Raw genomic sequence first — 15628 nt, 5'->3', positions numbered from 1 at the left:
GCCTAGGACTAAAGACTGCCAGATAAAGCAGGGACTGCCTAGTCCATCTTTAGCCTATCCTTAGCTTTATAACCTGTCTAGACCAGGGGTAACCTTAAACACTCAAAGAGCCATTTGGACCCATCTCCCACAGAAAAGAAAACACCGGGAGCCACAAAACCCTTTTGACATCTAAAATGAAGATAGCACTGCATATATATATTACCTTTATGCTATGTATAAAAAATATCACAGGTTGCATTTATTAAATCAATGAACTGCTACAGAGAAAACTTTTTTTAATTTCTGCATGCAACAAAAACATTTTGAACTCTGAAAAAATGATTGGCCAAAAACCTCAATAAATTGTACGCCTTGCACATTGGCACTTGTGACGCATATTTTGAGCAACAGGGAGCCACAGCAGAGGGATGAAAGAGCCACATGTGGCTCCAGAGCCACAGATTGCAGACCCCTGGTCTAGACTATGGTCAATGAACCCTGAAGCCTAACACAGGCCAACAGATATTGGCCATGAAAGCTGACATCAGCATATATGTATTCTCTTCTTTGATGTGTTATTCTAGTCTGCCTCCCTACAACAGGAATGATTGAATTGATGGTATCATTGTAGATAAAATGTTGACCAGAATTAGCTGTGCCCAGTTCAAATCCCTGCTTGTGTGACCTTGCTCAATCATTCTTTCTGCAGAGTCCTTGCTGCTCTCTGAGCTTGGTTGTTTGCTTGCATTATCTAACTAGAAAACATCAGAGCTCAGTGCTTGCAAATGAGCACCGAAGATTCCACAGTTCAAACTTGAGTTTCATATATTCTCTTCTTCTTCTAGGTTAAGATTTGGAAAACCTTGCATTAGTGTCAAGTGTGAAACACCAGGTACACATGTGAAGGTTCAATTTAATTTATTTATTTATTTGCTAGAAACATATGCACCATGAATCTTAACTAACAGTTAGACCCTGGTTAGAGTTTGTTTATTTATTTATTTGTCAATACAAGGAAACAAGTATGAAAAAACATGAAAAATGGCACAAATAAATGGATATAAATAAGCAAAACATAGCCATAAACACATAAAAAGAGTACATATAAATGGGGACAGTAGGACAGGGATGGTAGGCATGCTGGTGTGCTTATGCACACCCCCTTAGGGACATCTTAAGAATCACATAAGGTCCACAGTAGACAGCTTAAGGTAAAAGGTATGGTGGTTAGAGGAACTAACAACAGGATCAGGTAGGGTGTTCTACACACTTACTACTCTATTGCTGAAATTGTTTTTCCTGCAAAAATAAGTTAGATAAAGGTCAATGGTAGTTAAGGTTCATTTATGACCATGTAATGATTCCAGGCTGATCCCTCTTTTCACACCTCCTCCTGGTTCTGTCAATCTTTCCTCTACAACTAGTCCACCACTCTTACTTCCCCACATACCTGTCATTTCAGTTGGGATGTAAAAAAACAAGGGTTCTTTGGGTTGCATTTGCCTGAATTGCTTCTACAAATTAGCCCCAAGACAATAGCAAAAGTCCTTGGTTGTCACTTGGCTCTGGCACATGGCCATTCCTTGGCATCCATGCCAATTTCCTGGAAGGAAGAATGGAATTTCAACAAGAATCACAATAAAAGAAAGCATCTCCTGTTTTAGGCAGCCTCCTTTAGGAGTTTCGCATCTGAGTTTTCAGGTTTTGGTCTTTGGTCTTTCCCTACACATTTCTGGCACATTTCTGTGCTTGAGATTGACAGGGCTGTTGCACGATGAGCTTTACAGGAAAGTCTCTGCTTCTGTTTTTTTTTTCTCCTTCAGGGCTACATGTGGTATTACACAGCTGAAACATATTTGCAGGGGTTCCCAGCAAGGCGGGATGTTGGGAAGGGGGAAGAGACACTCCTGCATTATGTAATTCTCCAGTGGAATCCCTTCTCAGCTGTGAACTCATTGGGTGGCCACTGGTAGTTGGCTGGCTGCAATTCATCAAGAGTCCATTTGTCTGTGAACTTGTGGCCCATTGCTCCATTCATTAATAGGAACCAGACTAAATTAAGCTCTGATCCATTTCCCACGTTGAGCCACTTCTCGGCTCAGATACGTATCCTCAAAATCAATCACAGTTAAGCAAAATGCATGACTTCAGATGGATTTTGCATGAAGCATCTGCATTAGAAGGTAAAGACACAGGCACACACCAGTGCTGAAATTCAATTTTTTTTACTATCGGTTCTGTGTGCATGGCTTGGTGGGCATGGCAGGGGAAGGATACTGCAAAATCCCCATTCCCTCCCCACTCTGGGGCCAGCCAGAGGTGGCATTTGCTGGTTCTCTGAACTATCCAAAATTTCTGCTACTGGTTCTCCAGAACCTGTCAGAACCTGCTGAATTTCACCCCTGCACCACACCCCTTTGCACACACAATGCTCCAACACCTATGGAAATTCTCAATCACCCAGTCATGGTGGTCCTAAAGGTGCTTTTCCAAAGGCAACTGGAATTTGCTAGCTTTTTTCCTTGAAAATGTTTTGCTTCTCATCCAAGAAGCTTCTGAACTTCTTCAGAACTGGATGAATTCTTGGATGAGAAGCAAAACATTTTCAAGGGGGAAAAAAACCCAAAGAAGTCCAGTTGTTTTTAAAAAAGCACTTTTGGGACAATCCTCCGTCTTGCTAAAATGTGTAAGAATCTGTGCTTCTCCAGAACCTACCAGCACTCCTCCCCAGTGTTGTGGAAATTCAACCACATTTGGAGACCATGAGTACTCCTGCTCCTAAAAGCAAGGCTAACTTGTGCAGGTCATCCTCAACTTACAACAGTGCATTGAATGACTGTTTGAAGTTGCAGTGGCACTGAAAAAAGTGACCATTTCACACACTTAGGACGATTGCAGCATCCCCACGATCAGGTGATCAAAATCCGGACACTTGGCAACTGTTTCCATATTTACGATGGTTGCAGTGTCCCAGGGTGATATGATCGTCTTTTGCTAACTTCGGACAAGCAAAGTCAAACCAGATTCACTTAACAACCATGTTAGTAATTTAGCAACTGCAGGGATCTACTTAACAGACGTGGCAACAAAGATTGCAAAATGGGGCAAAACTCACTGGACAAATTTCTCATTGAGCAACATAAATCCTGGGCTCAATTATAGTCATAAGTCAAGGTCTATAGCTGTATTAATAGCCTATGTTAAGCTAATATTCTCTCTTCACCAAAGCTGTACAACCTTAGCCCTCAAGAAGTCAAAAACTCCTGTGAAAGAAAAAGTGAAGGCATTCAGTGAATTTCTATCAGTTATAACAGAGGTCTTCAAACTTGGCAACTTTAAGACTTGTGGACTTCAACTCCTAGAGTTCTCCAGCCAGCTGGGAGTTCAAGTCCACAAGTCTTAAAGTTGCCAAGTTTGGGGACCCCTGAGTTATAACAATAATAAGAAAGGTGCATCCTCCCATTTCCAGACATCTTGGACTTCTAATCCCAGAAGCCCCAGATGCCATGGCTAAAATGCACCTCATCTTGTAAGAGATTACCAGGCTGGAGGAGTGGTACAAATTGGGGTCAATTCATACCAAGATCAACAAAGATCTCATTTCCACAGCCCAGGGGTGGTCTGCTAGGGATTTGCACAGGTTCAAGCGATCCTCTAGCTAGGATTTTGCCTGGTTTGGTGAACCCCCAAATGCTACCCTTGGCTGGCTCTGTTCATCTGGCCCCGCCCTGCCCCACCCCTCCCAGGAGTCTCCACATGGCCTGTTCATCATGCCAGTAAGTGTAGAGCCTCCAGGGAGGATCGAGGAGGGTGAAAAATGGGCCTACAGGAGCAGGGGTGCATTCCGGCAGGCACTTTATGTGCAGTGCGATTAAAATTGTTCTGTGCATGCGCAGCACCAAAAAACCAGATGGCAGCCCCATAGGCGCTACCTGGAAAACTAGTTTGGGGGCATGGCAGGCCTGAGTCACTGTCACTAAACCACTACTGCAGTGGTGTGTTCCAGATCCGTTCCAACCGGTACGGTTGGAACGGGCCCGGTAGCATCCACATGGACGCGCGCACCATGCACATGCGTCCTACTGGTTCTGTGAGCCTCCGCGACGCTCCAGCTGCTCAGAGGAACATCGTGCATGTGCTGTACTCGCTGTGCGCAGAAGCGCCAAAGATTTAAAAGACCGGTAAGGAGCTCAGGCAGGTGGGTGGACCCTCTAGAGCACTGTACCGGAATGGTATTCGGTGCTCTGGGCAGACTCTGATACACCTATACTGGGGCGTACCACCTGCAACCCACCACTGCACTACTGGTTCGGCTGAACCAGTCCAAACTGGTAGGAACCCACCACTGTACCGGAGGTTTCAGAGGTCTGGAAATGGGCCTGATTTCACCCGGGGAAACAGTTTTTGCCCTCCCAGAGGCTCTAAAAAGCCTCCAGTGCCTGAGGAGGGTGAAAAACGGGCCTACTGGAAGTTCCAGAAGTCTGGAAATGGGCCACTTCTGGCCTCCAGAAGGCCTCTGGTGCCCAGCGGAAGCAGTTTTAGCCCCCCCTGCCCCCCCGGAGGCTCAAGGAAAGCCTCTTGAGTCTGGGGAGGGCAACCCCCCCCCCAATGGTGCAGGAGGCCCACTAGGCCACACCCATCATGTCCACGTCCACCTAGCAATGGGGCAGTGAACCCATTGCTGGAACTTTTGAAGCCCCCCTTCCTGCCGCAGCTCCTAAGAATGAGTGTGATTTAGGTTCCATCCATATAGAAAAAGTCTTCCAGGTTGGAGAACGTAGTTAAATAGCTCAGCTTTGGGCACATTAAATGTTTATTTGCTGTGGAAACTGGATTCTTCCCTTTCGGATCCAGAATGACTATTCTGAGCCAATCCCCCCCCCTCCACCCCTGATAAGCTGAGGTAGGACTAACTTTCAGTAAGTGATAGAACTCCCTAGCTCTGAGGCCCCAGAGAGAAAATAGTGTTTTCTATTCTCACTTCCTATGTTGATGCATTTTTCCTCCATTGTCTTTTATTTATTGAAGTCAATGACCTGCTCAGCAGGAGCTTAAGGATAAATAATTGGGGTCAAATTTCATTTGACTAGTTTTATTTTTTACCACTAATGAATTGTTTGGGTCATAGAGATGGAGACAAATGTTTTCAGTCCTGCCATCCCATCACCCATCACCTCTCTCTAAAGGACTTTGTTTCTTTCGCCTGCCAAATTTCTTGCTTCCCTATCTGCTCTTCCCACAAAAGGACTGGGAAGTGATGATGGGAACACCACTTTTTCTCAAGACCCCCAGAAGAACTACAACCAAATTAAGCAGAGCCCACCGGGCAAGATGGACCAATTGCTCCTCCACTCCATAGGAGGAGACTTTCTGGGCCACTGCGATAGCGAGAGTTGGACACACCGCACAGGCTTGGCTCCTCTTTGTGGCGACTTCTGAGCCCAGCCAAATCTCATTAAGATGCATCGAACCTTCCGAAGGTTGAGAAACAGACTGAACTAGACACAGCAAAAAGTCAGAGAAGATCTGGCAGAGGTTCCCTGGCCTCCGGGCCTTTGTTCCCAATCCCAGCTGGGCTTGATTAAGTTCTCTTGGCATTCCGGCACGTTTGTGAGCTGCTCGTTTCCAGCTCGGGGGCCTGGCGCAACAGCAGCCCTTCATCACTGAGTCAGCCTGGAGTTGCAAGGGTGTGTGTGTGTGGTGGGGGGGGGAAGAGAATCTCTACTTTTCCACCACTGGAAAGAAGAGCCCAGACAGGGAGGGGGGTGAAGGAGCCGAAAGTCCCTGTGAGCTGAGTTCTTCTGGAGGTATCTCCAATTCTAAGGATTCCTCCAGTTTGCTTTTGCACTAGGGATCGGAAGCAGCCTTTTTCTGTCTCTCCCAAATTCCCTGCTTGCGGCTTCTTGGACGATCAGAAAGAAAGGGGGGAGTTGAGTTCTAAAGAACGTGAAAATTGGAGCTGACAGTTGCCAGATCCAACGGTGACGTAGGCTGCAAGCTCGGTCGCTCGCTGGCTTGCTGGGGACACAGTTTCTCATACTCATCTTAGAAACATGGCCAGCTGTGTGTAGCACCTCCAGCAGGTAAGAGAAATGGCTCTTGCCCAGCATGGTTTGCAGTTAGCTTTCTAAGGACTGTATTCTGGGCAGCAGGAAGTTTCCCTCTGCTTTGATCCTTGTGAAGTAGTAAGCGGGGGTGGGGGGATGCTAGAAGGCCCCTTTGGAGGAGCAGATTAGCAGCCCAGCAAAACAGATGAGCTCAGAAGTTGCAACTTTTCTTTCCTGATGTGCCTCTTGGACACTGAGTTATTAAGCTGCTTAAAAAGTCTTCCCTGCCTGGGAAATGGTTGACACACAATTTCTGCTTAAAGTTGGGACTGTACAATGTGTGTACGTGTAGAGAAAGAGTGAGAGAGTGAGGGGTGGGATTGTATTTACTAAAGACACACAAGGGAGCCCAGGAAGGTGTGGAAGAGAAAAGTCAAGCGCTCCTTCCCGCATCTTGGACTATTTTTACAAATACTTCCAGATATGTTTTATGCCCAGTCTTATCTAAAGAGATTAACTGAGCAATTCTGCAGGAGGAATGACGTTTTTCAACCAGATGGTCTAATAGTTGCATCATTCTTGAAAGGTCCCTTTCAAAAAGGTCTGAAGAGGGAAAATGCATATTTTGCAGGATGTAGACTTACTACATGCTTCCATGGCACAGATTTCCAAGGACATTGTAGCAAAAGGTTTGTGAGACTCATTTTAGGACTTTCTTCATTGCCAAAGCTCATGTCTCTTCTTTTTCTTGGGCATTCTAATTCTCTGAAGCTTTAAAAAAAACAGCTAAAACCATCTGGAGGAGGCCTCCTACTGTAGTTTATGACTTGGCTAAGTTCCTCAAGTTATTAGAGATGATCTTTCCTGTAGAAGTTCAGTTCTATAAGCTATGGAATCATTTCGACCTGACATTTTAGCCTTTGAGAGGTTGTTACTCAAATTATTTCAAGTGCTGAATTATCCAGATGGTTCATAAATGGCTGGATAAACGCCTGAGGGCAGGAGAACCTCACAAATTCCCAACTTACATTCATGCCTCACAATGATAAGTGTCTGTTTCTCCTCTAATAAGAGTCCACAAAGCCCTTGTGGTCTTGTGATTGGAGCTGCATTGTGGAGTTATTTCCTTTCCATTTGGGATCTAAGCATTGCCACCATTATTTTAGTCTACTCTTTCTAACAGCATAGATATCTCAAACCTAAATGTTTCTCCCCCTTCTTAGTGTAGCAAACCAGATCAATGCTAGCTCTTCCATCACTCTCAAAATATGTTGGGATGCAGCTCCCCTCATCTTCTCCCAACAAGGAGATACCTTCTCAGTCTACACCAATTCCAAGAGTAGATGGGACCACTTAATAAGGGAACAAGGAGGGGAAGAATAAGTGCAAGTGCACAGGACTCCTTGCTTATCTGGAGGCATGAACAAAGTTTTTGAGATAGTGGAGAAAATTAGTGCACATCCCATTTCACTCCAAGACTGTTGGGACAACCATCCCATGATCTCATCAGAAGGATAGGAGTTGGAATTTTTCAGCCAGTTTGCTTTCCTCCCTTCTTCTTAATGTATTGATTAGATCAAGTATTGTCAGCGCATCTGAAAATTACTTAGGATTTCTGTTACTGTAATTCAAGTTTGAAACTGACTTTCCACTGGTATAACCCTGGGGTGAGGACCGTGTGGGGCACTAACACTGATATTCCTGGACGAAGGAATGTGGAGGCTTTTCATTCTATATAGGCTGCCTGATCCCATGTCTCTACAATTCATCCTCAACATTCAACCATTTATTTAGTGACTGTTTTAAGTTAGGTAAAGGTAAAGGTTCCCCTTGCACATATGTGCTAGTCATTCCCGACTCTAGGGGACGGTGGTCACCTCCGTTTCAAAGTCAAAGAGTGAGAGCTGTCCAATGATGTCTCCATGGTCATGTGGCCGGCATGACTAAATGCCGAAGGAGCACGGAAAGCTGTTACCTTCCCACCAAAGGTGGTTCCTATTTTTCTATTTGCATTTTTACGTGCTTTTGAACTGCTAGGTTGGCAGAAGCTAGGACAAGTAACAGAAGCTCACTTCGTTATGCAGCGCTAGGGATTCGAACTGCCAAACTGCCAACATTTCTGATCGACAAGCTCAGTGTCTTAACCGCTGAGCCACTGTTACATCAGTGCTAAAAAAAAGTGGCTAACAACCAGTCCTTGCATTGCAGTGTCCTAAGGTAACATGATCAAAATTCAGGCATTTGACAACTGACAAGCAGTGAGGATGGTTGCAGCATCTCCGGAGGGAGCACAGTGGCTCATATGATTAGGAAGCTGGGTTGCCAATTTGCAAGCCTGCGTTTGAAGCCCGAGTACTGCTGTTGTGTCAGAGTGAGCTCCCGTTTTTTGCTCCAGCTTCTGCCTGCCTAGCAGTTTGAAAGCATGCAAACGCAAGTAGATAAATAGGTACCACTTGGGTGGGCTCACTGACAGGGGCATGAAAAGAGCCCCCAACTGAGCATTCCCTGACAGCAATGATGATGTCACCGGCTAATCCTTTCACCAAGGAAGCGCCCTGGTGCTTCAGACATGGAAGTAATACCGCTAGTATTAGGAAGTAGCAGTAGTAGTAGTAGCATCCTGGGGTCATGTGATTGCCATTTGCGACTTTACCAGCCAGCTTCTGATAAGTAATGTGGGAAGGTAGATTTGCTTAATGACCGTGTGATTCACTTAGCAACTGCAGTGAATCATTTTACAACGGTGGCAAAAAGGATGTAAAAGTGGCAGTGAATCACATAACAATTGCCTTGTTTAGTAATGGAAATTCTGGTTCTAATTGTGGTTGTGAGGACTACTTGCATCTTGTTGGATGTAAAATCAGGATGGAAGGCTGAAGCTGTTAATTTCAACCATTTTCATTGGCTGCAGGTTTCCTTACTGATTTATATATGCATGAAAATTGGTGTCAATTTTTGTATCCCTTCCATGAAGCATGTTTTTGTTCACTTTTCTAATGGAGACACCTTTTGCATATACAGGTAGTCCTTGATTTACAACAGTTAATTGAGTGACTATTCAAAGTCATGATGGCATGGAAAAAAGTGACGTACGACCAAGCTTGACAACTGACTCCCATCTATGACCATTGCAGTGTCCCGCAGTTATGTGATTCCCTTTTGTGATATTCTGACAAGCAAAGTCAATGGGGAAACCAGATTCACTTAACAACTGTGTTAGTAATTTAAAAACTTTAGGGATTCACTTAACAAATGTGGCGAGAAAAGTCATAAAATGGGGCAAATTAACAAGTTTCTCACTTAACAACATAAATTTTGGGCTGAACTGTGGTCGTAATTTGAGAAACACCTATAATAGGATGTTCTTTTATTTACATTTTTAATAAAATGTATTTTTGGATTCCTAGATAGTATTTTGCACATGTGAACTCAACAAGTTCATCTAGAAAGTGAAGTTAGTTCATTACTCCAGGAACTGAATCCCAATCCATAGAACAGTGGAAAAGAAGGGACCACCAAGAATTTTTAATCTAACACTCAGCAATATATGTTAAACCGATTAAACCAATATTTCTTAACCTTGGCAACTTTGCAATGTGTGGACTTCAACTCCCAGAATTCTCCAGCCTGGCTGAGGAATTCTGGGAGCTGAAGTCCACATGACTTAAAGTCGCCCAAGTTGAGAAACACCAATTTAAGCCATCCATGAAAGGTGGCTCACCAATCTTTCTTTAAAAAGTGTAGACATTAAAAGCCACAGACCCCACCCACCCCTTAAATTGACGGTTCTGCAGTACAGATCTTGGTATCAGAAAGTGTTTTCTTTTATTCAGCCAACTAGCTGTAACTTCAATCCACTATTTCTGGAAAATCCATAACAGTAAAAGCTGGCATTTTCTTGACTGTGGCATTCTTCCATCAAAATATTTCTCTTCCCATTATGTTCATTTTACAGTTACTTTTATATACATATAATATATTAATGTGCTTTTAATTAAAATGCATAAGATTCCCTTACTCCCCTCATTTTAGAATGGCAATAGAGAACACAGTTTTAAGTAAATAATTTGTCTTTGTTGAATATTTTAAATGAGCCAGTTCTTCAAGTCTGTTGAAACGTTTGCTTCTAGTTGATTTTGACATGGGAAGAATTTTTTCTCTCTTACCCAGAACGGATTTGGTTTTATTTCCCCCAGAGATTAAATTGTTCTTGATAGTATGAAAACACATGGGAGTTTTTCTTGGTTCTAACACCTCTTTAAAATATTATTAGCAGGTGGCAAAACATGTCTGTCTTTGAAGAAGGGTATCAAGATCCAGAAAATCAAGGCATTTTTGCCAGAAATCAACACAAGACTAAATTAGAGTTGCTGCTAAATTTGCCATAAGAAAAAAATAAGATAAATACTTTCATTTCCAACAAAGTGTGTGCTGTCAAGCAGGAATTTTGATAGTAGTTGTAAGAAAAGCCAAACATTTTCAAAAGGTGTTCTATTCATTTTCAAAACCAAATTTGACCAAAGTAAGGCTGAACCAAACTGAAAATGTAAACAATTTTCTAAAATAAATATTTCCCCAAATTACAGGGGAATGGTACATTTAAAACATTCACAAATGTCTTTTGCTGCTTTGAATGGCTCATTGTAAGAAGGACAAGCAGAGCCTAGTGGTGGAATCAAGAGAGGAACCAGCATGGAATCATTATGTTGCCACAAGTGGTCTTAAGTCCAACCCCTCTTGAATTCTGTTAATTCTTACCTAGTGCCAATTTAGTGTTGACTGTTAAATTAACTAGATTCTTATGTATAGACATGACCAGTAAATCACCTTAACTGGAACTGTGGTCCTGATTTCTCGTGCTTGAGATTTGTTTACAAATGTGGTCAAAAATATTAAGATGGTAGTGTGCATCACATGAAATATATAACAAAATAATAAATAATAATAACAAGAATTGGAAGAAACCTTGGAGGTCTTCTAGTCCAAACCCTTGCTCAGGCAGGAGATCATATCCCACAGACTAGGCCTCCTCTGAATTCCATCTACCGGCCAATGTCGGCTGGCAACTCCCCGGGGGAGGGCCTTCTCTGTGGCTGCTCTGGCCCTATGGAACGATCTCCCCGTTGAGATCCGGACCCTTACCACCCTTCCGGCCTTCCGCAAAGCAATTAAGACCTGGCTGTTCCGGCAGGCCTGGGGCTGTTGAATTATCCAGCCCCATCCGAGGTTACGACTGTTGTGGAATTTTAATTTGCTGTTTTTATTTTTATTTTTATTTTTTGTACCCCCTCCCCTGCTTATTGTTAGCCGCCCTGAGTCTCCTGGGAATAGGGCGGCATATAAGCCAAATCAATCAATCAATCAATCAATCAATCAATCAATCAATATCTGACAAGTGATTGTCCAATTGGTTCTTAAAAGCCTCCAGTGATATAGCACCCACAACTTCTGAAGGCAAGCTGTTCCACTACTTGATTGTTCTCACTGCCAACCGTAGTTCTAAGGTGCTTCTCTCCTTAATTAGTTTCCATCCATTGTTTCTTGTCATGCCTTCAGGGCCTTTGGATAATAGGTTGACCTCCCCTCCCCTCCCCCAATAGGTTGACCAGCCCACAAATATTGGAAGACAACTATCATATCATCCCAGTCCTTCTTTTCATTAGACTAGACATACCCAATTCCCGCAACCATTTTACGTTTTAGCCTCAAACAATTTTATGTTTTAGTCTCCAGTCCCCTAATCATCTTTGTTGCTGTTCTCTTCCATTGCCCTCTGATGGTCGCCATCTTGACTTTTTAATTTATACTCCATGGACTCCAGTTGCCATGTATGTAGCAATAGATGGAGGAGTACTGAGTAAAAAGGGAGTAGGATTTGGTGAAAGAAGCCAAAGGAACATTAAACCACACTAGTGAAAGGGATAACTTGAGCAGAGATGAGCAATTCCTTCAACTCAGTTGAAGAAGTAGCAGCTCTGGGAAAATTGATGCTCCTACTTTTTTTTTTGTAAAAACAGCAACATACCCTAAAATTAAACGAAGCCCCTAATTCTGGATCCTGTGATATTGCAATATTGAAGGCTGAAAATAGTGTAGGGCAGGGATGGTGAACCTTTTTGGCACCAAGTGCCAAAAAGGGAGTGTGTGCGTGACCAGCTGATCTTTCGGTTACTGGCGTGCGATATTAGCTGGGCAGCATGCATGGACACAAGGGAAACCAGAAGACCAGCTCTTCTGGTTTCTGGCACTGCTGCAAAGGACAGCTGTCCATCGTGTGTGCATGCGTGCCAGAAACCCAAAAGAGGAACGGGTGACGCTGCATGTGCCAGCTGACATGGTTCTGCGTGCCACTTTGGGCACAGGTTCCATAGGTTCGCCATCATGGGTGTAGGGTTGAAGCTGCTTTTGTGCAGCTAAAAATCACTGCTGGCTTCAGAGAACACTGATTTGAGAAGAGCTACCTCCTCTTTTTATTCACCCAACTAGATCTTTGCTTCATAGGCAGGAATCGGAGCATCCACACAAAAAGGATTCAAAACAGTTATGGCGGCTCCTGTGACTACAGGATAGAAGCTCGGTTGTTTTCAATGTGTAGCTTGCCTAGAAAAGCAATGGCGCTTCACTCACCATGGTCACAATCACCATCTTCACTCTCTGATCCCTCCCCATGGATGCTTCCACCAGAAAAACAGCCCATTGGATGATAGTTCTTTACAGTATCATGATCAGAGGTGGCATTCAGCAGATTCTGACCAGTTCTGGAGAACCGGTAGAGGAAATGTTGAGTAGTTCGAAGAACCGGCAAATGCCACCTCTGGCTGGCCCTGCCCCCATCTATTCTCTGCCTCCTGAGTCCCGGCTGATCAGCTGGGTCACCTTTTGTTGCCTTGCACAGGAGAACGGAGCTGGAAAGCAGATTAGTGGGGTGGGGAGGGAATGGGGATCTTGCAGTATCCTTCCCCTGCCATGCCCACCAAGCCATGCCACACCCACAGAACTGGTAGTAAAGAATTTTTGAATCCCACCACTGATCATGATCCAGAGAAAATATGAGAGGGTTGTGATTTCACAAACAATGCACAAACAAGGACTCAGAAAGGGAGAGGAGCTCGGCAAGAGAAGGTGGAATGAATGAGAGAAGTTGGCCGGGGCTGCTCTTCTCCCGAGAAGATAAGAGATCAAATACATGAACAGGACAAACACAGAAACTGTTCCCAGCACAGGAAATGTTGTGAAAGGGAAAAAATGAAAGTGGGAATGACGAAATTCATCCAGAGGAGGGATGAAACACCCTTCAGGAATGTTGTTGTTAACTTCTTCTGTTGCCATTCTGATAACTTCACAACATTCATTAAGGCTTCAAAGACTTTCAGTAACACAACCATCCTTCTGGGATGGTTGAAGACTCTACTAGGCCTAGTTCTTGGTGCACAATGCAAGTAATCTTTGACTTACGACCACCATTGAGTCCAACATTTCTGTTGCTAAGTGAGACAGTGAATTTTGCCACATTTTACTACCTTTCTTGCCACAGTTATTTAAGTGACTCACTGCAGTTGTTAAATTACTAACACAGTTGTTAAATGAATCTGGCTTCCCCATTGACTTTGCTTGTCAGAAGGTCGCAGAAGCGGATCGCATGACCCTGGGATACTGCAACCGTCATAAATATGAACCTGTTGTCAAGCATCTGAATTTTGACCTTGGGGATGCTGCGAGGATCGTAAGTATGAAAAACGGCCATAAATCACTTTTTTTCAGTTTGAACGGTCACTAAATGAACTGCTGTACGTTGAGGGCTCCCTCTATGCTTTCTTTAATGCTCTTGACGTTGAAGCAAATGTTGCACTAAATCAACCACATTTAGTATAAGTGGAAGGGAAGTGGACAGGCCAGTAGGGTGTATTGGTTCTGGGTTCAAGTCTCAGGTGACTTGGGCTAGTCAGTGTCTATCCAATCAATGAATGGTTGTTGTAGGAAAACCTGAGGAAAACATGCTATACAGCAAATTCTTGTTCAGTGACCACAATAGGGCTCAGAAACTTGGTCATTAAGTGAAGCAGTTACTAAGTGAGACTGACTGAACCTATGCTCTGATCTCAGCTTTCCTTTGCTTTACAAAGGTCATAAATGTAAACATGGGTCACAGATTACTTTTTCATCTTCATTGCAACAGTGCACTGTTGCTGAATGAGGTAGTCACTAAACAAGGACTACCTGTACATGCTAGCTAGAGGTCTGGGAAGTAAGTGGGATATAAATCTAACTCTGCATGGTAGCCATACTGAAATATTTTAGCTGTTACTTATTTATTTATTTTATTTATTTCGTCAAGCATGTATTAGATAACACAGATATAAGTATAAACATGATTACGAAGACATGAAATGGATACGAATAAAAGGGAACATTAGGACAGTGACGGTAGACACATTAGCGCGCTTATGCACGCTCCTTACAGACATCTTAGGAATAGGATGAGGTCAAAAGTACACAGTCTAAGGTTAAAGTTTTGGAAACTTTAAGTTTGGGGAAGAAACCACAGTGTCAGGTAGAGCATTCCAGGCATTGACCACTCTGTTGCTGAAGTCGTATTTTCTGCAATTGAGTTTGGAGCGGTTTACCTTGAGTTTGTATCCATTGTGCGCTAGTGTATTTTTATGGTTGAAGGTGAAGTAGTCATTGACAGGTAGGACATTGTAGCACATAATTTTATGTACTACACTTGGGTCAGACCGAAGGCGGTATAGTTCTAAGTTGTCTAAGCCCAAAATTTCAAGCCTGGTGGCACAAGGGATTCTGTTGCGAGCAGAGGAGTGGAGAACTCTTCTCGTGAAATATCTCTGGACTCACTCAATTGTATTAATGTCCGATATGCAATGCGGGTTCCAGACAGATGAGCTGTATTTGAGAACAGATCTAGCAAAGGTTTTGTAAGCTCTGATTAGCAGTACAATATTACCAGAGAAGAAGCTATGCAAAATTAGGCTAACAACTCTTAACGCCTTTTTGGCAATGTTGTTACAGTGGGCTCTGGCACTTAGATCATTGTAGATGAGTTCCCCAAGGTCCTTGACAGAGTGAGGGTCGTCTGAAGGTCATGTCCACCCAGCTTGTATTTTGTGTTCTGATTTTTTTTGCCGATGTGTAAGATGGAGCATTTGTTGGTTGAGTTCCCAATTGTTTGACCATTCTGACACATAGTCAAGGTCTATCTGTTACTGCTTCTTAGAAAGCTAGGAATTAACTGGTGCATTGATTGCAATATATTTAAAGATATGGCAGTAAATCTCAAATCTGTCTTGGGTTCCTCCCTTGTCTCTGTTTTACTAGGATTCCACGAATTGGATCCATGTTGATTCCACTGCTTGGAACCATTCAGAAAAAAATCTTCAGCCAAGCTTAGTCTCCAGCTGCAAATCTTTGGACTTAGACTTATTTGGCCCAATAAAATACATATGCATGAAAGTATCCAAACTGATATAAATCAATTCAGAAACTTAAGCAGGCCTACCTGTAGATTGTACCACCTTATTCCCTTGCAATAGAAAATTCCAGCATCTCTGTGTCTATCTCTAGAGGTTAAGAACATTTTTTAC

At 43.3% G+C, this 15628-nt stretch overlaps 1 protein-coding gene across 1 annotated transcript in view; it reads left to right on the top strand.

The window, feature by feature from the left end:
- The first annotated feature begins 5752 nt into the window (after positions 1 to 5752).
- The window catches only part of LOC106548014 (collagen alpha-1(XVI) chain), a 203597-nt gene continuing 193721 nt past the window's right edge, over positions 5753 to 15628 (top strand). The window contains exon 1 of the mRNA XM_087728047.1: positions 5753 to 6065. The gene's annotated coding sequence lies outside the window, so the exon portion shown is untranslated. The remainder of the gene's footprint in view (positions 6066 to 15628) is intronic.

Source organism: Thamnophis sirtalis, unplaced genomic scaffold (genome assembly GCF_051295495.1).
Source record: "Thamnophis sirtalis isolate CommonGarterSnake01/CBP01778 unplaced genomic scaffold, rThaSir2_p1.2 scaffold_13, whole genome shotgun sequence".
NCBI classification, from domain to species: Eukaryota; Metazoa; Chordata; class Lepidosauria; order Squamata; family Natricidae; genus Thamnophis; species Thamnophis sirtalis.
This window is presented reverse-complemented; position numbering and strand designations above follow the sequence as displayed.